Here is a 9703-nt window from a genome sequence, read left to right as displayed (position 1 = left end):
CACTGTACAATTTCTGGATATTATCCAGTTTCTTCAATTAGCTTTATTACAATTCCCTAATTCAGTTACACTATTGTTTTCTTATTATGTTCTTGTCAAGAAAAGAAAATTTAGAAAGTTTAATAGCTGATCTGAAATGTAGCAAAACATTTACATCTTGGAGAGTGATCTATGGTTACTGCACCAGTACTAGAAATAGGTATGTGTTTTGTGGTACCAAATACATACCTATTTTTAGTACTGGTGTAGTCAAAACCATACAAACTTAAACCATGTATTCAACCAAATATAACATATACTTCACTCACTGTGCAGAAAAGGATTTATAATAAATGATGATGATACACATAAGTGGAACTCTGCAACATATCATTATACATTATACATATTTTCCTTTAAGAGTTTGAAGATCTGTATCTTCAAACAGTATGAGTGGGTTGGTTTTATATATTTTAATTTCATATAATAGGCACCTTTGGCAATCTAAGCTGTTCACGTTTCTGTCTGATAAAGAGCATACACTTCTATGTGCATGTCTCTCTATGAAATTAAAAAGTGAAGAGTCTGCTAAGAAGTTTTGCCTTTGAGTCTTTCAGAAAAGATAAATTTAGCTCCAAAAAAAGGAAGAAAGAACAAATATGTGAATTTTCTGGCATTTTGAACTACTTGTAGAAGCAGTAAGTAAACAATTGTATTAATCTGATTTTATTTTAGATCAGTGGTGGGTTTCAAATTTTTTTACTACCACTTCTGTGGGTGTGGCTTGGTGGGCGTGGCATGGTTTGATAGGCATGGTTTGGTGGGCGTGGCAGGGGAAGGATACTGTAAAAACTCCATTCCATCCCCAATCCAGGGGAAGGTTACTGCAAAATCCCCATTTCCTCCCGATCAGCTGGGACTTGGGAGGCAGAGAATAGATGGGGGCAGGGACAGTCAGAATTTTTACTACCAGTTCTCCAAACTACTCAGAATTTCTGCTACCGGTTCTCCAGAACTGGTCAGAACCTGCTGAAACCCATCTCTGGTTCAAATCCTTTCCTAATTCTTTTTGCTATTTTCCCTGAGGTTCAATCTTCATTTTGGACTATCCAATGTTCTTTTGTTCACACCATATAATTGTTTGCATGTAAATCTAGCATCCATCCCTCTTTGGAGTTGTATGCTCTCTAATAGAGTAAACACTGTTAAACAGTTTTGGTATCAGTTTGTGTCTTGGGGCTTGTAATCGGGTAACAACACCTCAGAAGGCATAGGTCTCTGAAGACTGACTACCAGCATCTGTGCATAAATTTTCAATTAACACAAAAAGAAAGAAATTTTTGTTTCTGTCGGACCACACTTCTATATCCTTGGTTGGAGAGAAGGAAAAGGTTGGCAACTGTTAATGAAAACAGTTGTTGCTGCATTCATAGATAGGCAATTAAAGGACAAACTTCTGAGTGTAGAGGGAAATTAAGAAATGAAGAGAGAGAAGGGAAATTAAAAGTCTACAGTCCTGCTCTATATTAAGGATCTGAATATTTCTTTCAAGAAAAAATAAAATAAGCAGAATCTGCTGCATACCAAATTAACAATGGAATCTGTAGTTTGATTCAAACTGAGTCCAGGAAGGTAAATTTTTTCTTTTGTATGCACTTGAAACTGAAAACAAATAAGAATCAAGTACTGTTCAACTTCTTTGTTATTTTGGAATACTTTTCGAAATGTTGTGAAATTCCTTCTACTGATACTCAGCTTTAGATTAGGAATTATTTTTGTAATTTATTTTCAAGAAAACAAGGTTAACACTTGATGAAAATGCTCTGATTTCCAAAAGCTATATTATGGCATAGTGATAATATATATTTTTTCAACAGATGCATGCCAAAATGCATACGGATGTTTATAAGTATAAAACATTGACTTACAAAACTGGTGTTCATGTACATATTATGTGTATATGTATATGTGTGTCTGTATATATAGTAAACATCATCCTTTTCAAGTCTATAAATCTAATGGCATTGATAACATCAATATAAGGTTAAGCAAATTTGCTTCTGAGTATTAAATGTCATCTTTCATATCTTGATCTTAGGCATATTGATTTTCATTTGATTTATTTGTCTAGGGAATTCATATTTCATTTTTCAGACAGTTTATAGGTAGGGAAGGTGTTTCAAATATTAAACAAGAATAAATTCTGTATGTTAAATCAAATGGCAGATACCAAGGACACAGCCTATTACACTATTTATTTTTTTAAAAAAATATAGGTATGTAACATGATTTTCTAATTGCAGTATCTTTAAATTAGGCTGAAAATTAATGTGTATGGTTTCTGCAGAGAATTCTAAATGGCATTTGTGTTGTTATTTATTTAATTTTAAACATCCCATGGCAATAAATTAATTCTATCAACAAAAAATAAACATTTTCCCCCAGATAAACAGGGACTGAATAACACATTCATGCACAGTTTAATTTATCTCCAAGTGAGATAATAACATTTGAATTACTGAGGCTACAATGTTGCAATTTCATTGCTTGCTCTGCATTAATTTTCCTTCTGCAATTTCTACATCTCAGTGGTTTTCACATTGGGAAGCTCTCCTTTGTTCTATGTACAGCCTTTCCATCCATTCCTTGTTAACAGCAATTCAAATTTTGAATTTAGTATTTATCAAATGGAAACTGCAAATGATATAGGCCTCATGCATCTTGATAACCCAAGAATAAAAAGTTGCATAATTTGGCAAATCTCTCCAATTCTCTCCATATCATTCCATTAACAACTAGTGTAGCTAACACTGTCACACTGAAATTGAGATGAGTGGGCTACAAATGTGGTGTGAGAAGAGTTCAGCCTGGGGAGTGAAAAAACTGTGGGTGAGAATCATGTTGTTTCTTAGAACAGAGTTTCTTAGAATGACAGAATGGGAATGGAGCAGAGCATCTTCTAGGGCAGGGGTCAGCAACCTGCGGCTCTGGAACTGCATGCGGCTCTTTCACCCCTCTGCTGCAGCTCCCTGTCACTCAAAATATGCATCACAACCACCAATGTGCAACACCCACCAATTTATTGGGCTTTTCAACACCTGGTAGGCCAACCATGGATAAATCCAATAAAAGAAAAGTTTCAGAGAAAACAGAACATTTAATTCAACTACATATGTTAGTTTTGTGGCCGCTCAAGAAATAGTCAGGCACGGGAAGGGTTTTGTGGCTTCCGGTGTTTTCTTTTCTGTGGGAAACGGGTCCAAATGGTTCTTTGAGTGTTTAAGGTTGCAGACCCCTGTTCTAGGGTGCAAAGTCAATGCCAGAGAAACATTCAGCGACGGCACTTAAAAGAACAGGGTATGATATGTGAGGAGCCTTGTAGAGGAAGGATTTATTTATTTAAACATTTACAGTATATATCCATCTATCTTTCAACTAGCTTTGGGTGGCTACCTATCAAAAAACAAGAGACATACAAAATCATGTTAAAACCATAAAACTCAACTAATAAAAATATTCAAACATTAAAAACAACAAAAATCTCGTACCAATCAGTTTTAATGTATGGTAATCTAATCTTCTTCCAATGCTTGCGGGGAAAGCCAGATCTTTAAAGTCTTAAGGAAGGTTAAAAGGATTGAGGCCTGCCAAATGTCAGGGGTCAAGGGGTTGCCATGAAAAAGGCATGAATATGATGAAAGATGAGTATACTAAAGATTATAAGTATGTTTTAGTTATCAAGCAGGTGTTTGGAAGGGAGGATATGTATATTCTACAGTTTCTCTGTTTGAAACCTTATAGCTTGAGAGACTGAAATGGGGGGCTGTACCCATGGTAAAAATGAGTGATGATCAAAATACAAATAATATTAAATAAAGCAAATATGGGAATACAAATAAAATAGAAAAAAGAAGAAGAAACTCTAAGATGATGGAGAAAAAAGACTGTGACATTTAGATAAAAAACCCCCACAGTAAAAAACAAAAAACAAAAAGTGGATTACTTCTTCCCCTTTCCTTCCATTTGTATCGCCAAATGTGGGCCCTGGTTTAGATAATTGAGCTTTAGACTAAACATTGATAATTATTAGTTTTTATTTTATTAGAAAGTATTTTAGACATGGCTAAAATTAACATTCATGCATGACTTCTTATTACTTATTAATATTTGTAGATATTTTTATAGAATTAATAGATATTAAATGGTTTTAAATTTCAGGTTTTAATGGATTTCAGAAGGGAGGGAGGGAGGGAGAGATGAAGGAAGGAAGGAAGGAAGGAAGGAGGGAGGGAGGGAGGGAGGGAGGGAGGGAAGGAAGGAAGGAAGGAAGGAAGGAAGGAAGGAAGGAAGGAAGGAAGGAAGGAAGATTCAACCTTAGCATAGTTACAAAATGTACTGTCCTGTATAACCAATGCCTCAGAGCTAGGTTCTATATCATCTTCATTATTCAGAAGACACTAAGGATAATTTTCAATCATGGTGAATTTACTTGTGCACAATAAATTTTAATTCTGTCATTACATTTTGAATGCATAGTTATGTGCCAATTTTTAGTGGATTTATGGTGACCCATAGAACAATAGTATAATGAAGTGGGTGCAGGGGTGAAATTCAGCAGGTTCTGACAGGTTCTGGAGAACCGGTAGTGGAAATGTTGAGTAGTTTGGAGAACTGGTAAATACCACCTCTGGCTGGCCCCAGAGTGGGGGCGGAATGGAGATTTTCCAATATCCTTCCCCCAGGAGTGCGGTGGGAATGGAGATTTTGCAGTATCCTTCCCTTGCCACACCCACCAAGCCATGCCCACCAAGCCACGCCATGCCCACAAAGCCACGCCCACAGAACTAGTAGTAAAAAAAATTTGAATTCCATCACTGGTATATCTATATAGATAGATAGATAGATTATAGATAGATAGAGAGAGAGAGAGAGAGAGAGAGAGAGGGAGGGAGGGAGGGAGAGGGAGAGGGAGAGGGAGAGGGATGGAGGGAGAGGGAGAGGATAGGTAGGTAGGCAGGCAGGCAGGCAGGCAGGCAGATATTCACATAGATTTATGCAAGCACAATTGGCATACTGAATTATTAAACTTCAGTAAAATTATTCCATTTAACTTTGTTTTATTAGCAGGTTTTGAATTTAAGTAAGAACACATAGAGTCCTTAATAATATATTTAACAATGCTTGTTGTATAACTCCAATCACAAAAATGCAAAATGATCAAATATACCATGAGAATAAATTTCAGAATACGTTCCAGGATATTTGGCAGCTGAGAAAGAGCTGTATCACCAAATACTCTTTGAATAGCTTTAGCTTTAGTTGCCAATTATAAGAAGCATAGCTAAATATATTTCTTGGAGCATGTTTTCATGCAAAATAGCCTCTTTTAACTGAAGAAAAGTCTTAACGTTTCAAATGTGATAGTACAATTCTTATTCTCCGAGGGTGGAGGAGAAAAAATATGAACCACATACATAATTGCATCTGGGATGAATGCCAAATACTCTGCCTATAAATTGCAAATATTAATTTATATTATTTTTGCTTGATATTATGTTAGCAAACTGGATATATCTCACAACCTACAATTCCTTAAAGAATATTGTGATCAAAACCTAAATATTTTAATTGCAACATAATGATAAAAACCAAACATATTTCTGATTATTTATCTATGCAGTTCACTAGGTAGCTAGCTGAACTGTCAGCAAGTCTGGAAAAATCTGTTATGAGAAGGAAGACATGTGAAGAAGGAATTATTCAAATATTACTTTCTGTAGGGCAGGAGCATCCAACCTTGGCAACTTTAAGACTTGTGGGCTTCAACTGACAGAATTCTCCAGCATAGCCAGCTGAGGATTTCTGGAAATTGAAGTCAACTAGTCTTAAAGTTGCCAAAGTAGATCACCTCTGCTGTAGGACACATGGGTCTATTCTTCATATTCTGTTCCTCCCAGACCAGTGGTGGGTTGCTCCCGGTTTGCATCGGTTCGCAAGAACGGGTAGTAAAAATTTCTAGTAGTTCAGAAAACTGGCAATAACATAGGATGGCCACGCTCCCGAACCGGTCCCCGCCCCGGTCGCCGCTTGCTTACCCCACCCACCTCTTCAGAGGCTTTTTTTTTACTTTTAAAAACATTTTTTCTACAACCTCTTCAGCCGAAGAGGCTGTAGGAAAAAATATGCCTTTAAAAGCCTCTGGCGATCCCAGCTGAGTTGCCTGATCATCAGAGGCTTCTAAAAACATTTTTTTCTGCAACCTCTTAAGGTTGTAGAAAAAATGCTTTTAAAAATAAAAAAAAAAGTTGGCCATGCCCACCCAGTCACATTACCCCACACCAAGCCACACCCACAAAATAAGCCATGCCCACAGAACCAGTAGTAAAACAATTTAGAACCCACCCTTGCCCCAGATATACATACACATAATTTCACTTTAAGATCATTAGGGCAAATTGTTGCTACTATTTTTTCATATATTGATTGCAGTAAGTTTATGTAAGCAGTGTCCATGCCTTGGTTGAGCAAAGCACTAATTATTGCTTTCCGGAATACTGAGTCAAATGCCTTTTTTTAGTCAATGAAAGCCATGCACAGAGGCATGGTTTTCTTGTTGTGTCTTTCAATAACTTGCTGAACAACCTGGATGTGATCCATTGTGCTTTAACCACTTCTGAATACTGCTTGCTCCTTGGGCTGTACATTCATTCATTTAATGTTCTCAATATTCTTTTTCCTATTATGTTGGGGAAAGCCTTGTAGATGACTGAAAGAAGGCTTATTGGGTGATAGTTTTTAAAATCATCCTGGGCTCCTTTCAAATGGCACAAAATGTCATTGAAAGATACATGCTTAGCATTATAAGACAAGATAGAAAGACATGCACATGGATTAGATAACAAACAAAAGTATATGATATCATCAAGAGAGTAAAAGAATTGAAATGGAAATGGGCTGGTCACATAACAAGGCACCTGCCATCGGTTATCAAGTAGAATAGATTCAACTTGATAAAAAGTGTCCACAGAAGATGGACCAATGACATCAGCAGGTATTGTGAGTCCAATTGACAAAAGAAAGCTCAGGACCATATTGGTTGAAAACATGCAGAAGAGTCCTTCATCTTGCAGTGGATAGACAATGGCTAAAATTGATGATGATGATATGTATTTAGAATCCTTATGCTTAGCAGTCCTGTGGTGCTTAAACTAAGATTGCAAACAGATCAAAAAGGAACATGTGAATATTAATATAATATGAATATTAAATTATACTCTGTAGGGATTATCCTATATTGAAATTTATCAATATAGGAGGAGGGGGAGGGGGAGAGGAGAGGAGCAGGAGTGGGTTCTACTTACCTTTACTACTGGTTCACATGCACAGAAGCTTCTGCACACGCGCAGATCATCCATTATGACATCTGAGCGGGTGGGCAGAGCCTCCTGCTGCTTTTATTACCAGTACACAAGAACCGGACAGAACTAGGAGCAACTCACCACAGGAGAGGAGAGGAGAGGAGAGAAAAGGAGAGAATTAAAACAGTGTGACAGGAGGTAGGTGAAATGAGAAAAAAAGGGCAGAAATGTTCAGGAATTACATTTCCCTCCACATTGCATGTGTGTGTGTGGGGGGGGGGAGGATTTTATATATATATATCTCCCCATCATGATCGTGTTTTCCATTCATTTATCTTCAGGCCAATTTCACTGCATTACTGGTACCAAGCTGGGCATTTCCCCATTTTTTAAAAAGTAACAACAATGCAGAAAGAGAATTTTAGGTAAGTTCTCCTATCTGAGGAGCAGAGTTTTTGAGATAATTTTTTGTTTGCTTGTTTGTTTGTAAGTGGCTGACAGTAGGGGGTCCCTGCATTTTCTCTTTCTATTACACAACTTTCCTGCATTCTGCAGTATCCTCATCTGACTTGACTTCCTGATATAAAAAGCACTCATGGGAATCCTTAGCCTATGATTCTTCCCTTGAGATTTAATTAAAGAAAAGATGGGACCAGTAATGAGAGCATTTAAAATGCTTTTCTCAAAAAGAAAATCAATGACTACATCAATTTCAGACACTGATAGGCAGTTTTCTGCATCAATTAAATCATAGGGAGAACAACATGCTACTCTATCTATGGTATATTTTTAGATCAGAAAGTACAGGTATACAGAGGCTCAATAACAAGGACATTTCTGAAAAGGAAAAAAAACCCATATCACATACTGTCAGATCTGCCATCTTCAGCCTCTATGCTTCGCTGGCATCCTGCCATAAAATGAGGGGGGATGGAGGGGCAAAGGAATATAGAGTACTAAAGTTGAGCATGGGAATGTGAAGATTAATGGTGGGAGGTAGATACAGCTTTGACAGAAACCAGATGTGCTGAGACCAGAATAAACCAGTTGCCAAGTACACCTGGCCTGGGAACGGAATGAGAAACTGCACTGAGTAGTGCCAAACATCCAAATGGTTCTCAAAACATCTAAGCCACCTACTCTTAGACACTGATGGACTGGACAAAGAGGGAAGGGCCATAGAAAGAGGAAAAATATAATCTTTGTGTGGGAATATTCAGATCTAGCCTTGCTTTCACTGCAACCATTAATCCTTAGTAAAAGATCCTATCACATCAACCAAATGGAGTCAAGGGTCTTTCTTTCCTAGGGACCTGAGTGGGGCAAGTCTGACACATACATTTGGTGATCTCAGAAACCTCTCTCGGCTTGCTAGGACAAGCCCGAGCTTGACACAGACAAAACCTTTCATGCTTGATTCTAAAGCATCTTGCAAATGAAATAAAAGACTGGAAACCTATTTTCCATGAAATCAATACTTTTTAGGATGTTTCAGCACCACACATGATGAATGCTGAACATCCATTTGTATTAATCAATTATATATCTTCATGTTTAATACTAAGTACTTACTTAGTAGTAAGAGGTTTGTGGGTGTCAGCTGATGAGCAAGTTAGCTTGGTCATTCAACAGTGAGACATTGGTGAAGCGGGCACAGCAGCACCTGCATTTTCTACATCGTACGAGAAAAGCAAATCTTTTTTCCCCTGTCATTACCACTTTTTACAGAGGAAAAATTGAAATCATCCTGTTGTGTTGTATTACTCTGTGGTTTGGAAGTATTACTGTTTTGGACATGTAGGCTATGCAGAGAGTGGTGAGGATAGCAGAAAAGATTATTGGAAGTTCATTTCCTTCTATCCAAGATATAGTATATAAGCACTGCTTGACCAGGGTCCACAGTATTTTCATGGACAGTACACATCCTCTCCATGACTGGTTTTCTTTGTTACCTTCTGGGATGAAGCTTTGTGGTATCCAAAGCAGAACAACTAGATTCTGTAATAGCTCTGTACCAGGAGTGGGTTCTACTTACCTTTACTACTGGTTCGCAACAGAATCGTGCAGATCACCAATGATGACATCCGGGGTGGTGGGTGGGCCCTCCCGCCGGTTTTACTACCGGTTCTTGCAAACCAGTCCGAACCGGGGCAACCCACCACTGCTCTGTACCATATAGTATAAACTTTGTTAAGTCTCAAGACTTATTTTTCTGTTATGTATTCAAAATGGACTGTGATTAATATATTTGCACACACACATAGACACACTATTTAGGCATCAAGTTCATTTTTTTAAATGTGTGCGAATATGTTCACAGAAAAAGATGACAATAAAGGTTATCTTATCTTTTCTCATAATCAATC

The 9703-nt window shown here is 37.4% G+C and overlaps 1 long non-coding RNA gene across 2 annotated transcripts in view; it reads left to right on the top strand.

The window, feature by feature from the left end:
• Positions 1-555: 555 nt before the first annotated feature.
• Positions 556-9703, top strand: part of LOC148113515 (uncharacterized) — a 32724-nt gene continuing 23576 nt past the window's right edge. For both annotated transcript variants that reach the window (XR_015728309.1, XR_015728308.1), the window contains exons 1-2: positions 556-677; positions 7679-7762. This is a non-coding gene — a long non-coding RNA (uncharacterized LOC148113515). The remainder of the gene's footprint in view (positions 678-7678; positions 7763-9703) is intronic.

The sequence above is a fragment of the Pantherophis guttatus genome, chromosome 5 (genome assembly GCF_059756535.1).
Source record: "Pantherophis guttatus breed Tessera chromosome 5, ASM5975653v1, whole genome shotgun sequence".
In the NCBI taxonomy this organism is placed as follows: domain Eukaryota; kingdom Metazoa; phylum Chordata; class Lepidosauria; order Squamata; family Colubridae; genus Pantherophis; species Pantherophis guttatus.
This window is presented reverse-complemented; position numbering and strand designations above follow the sequence as displayed.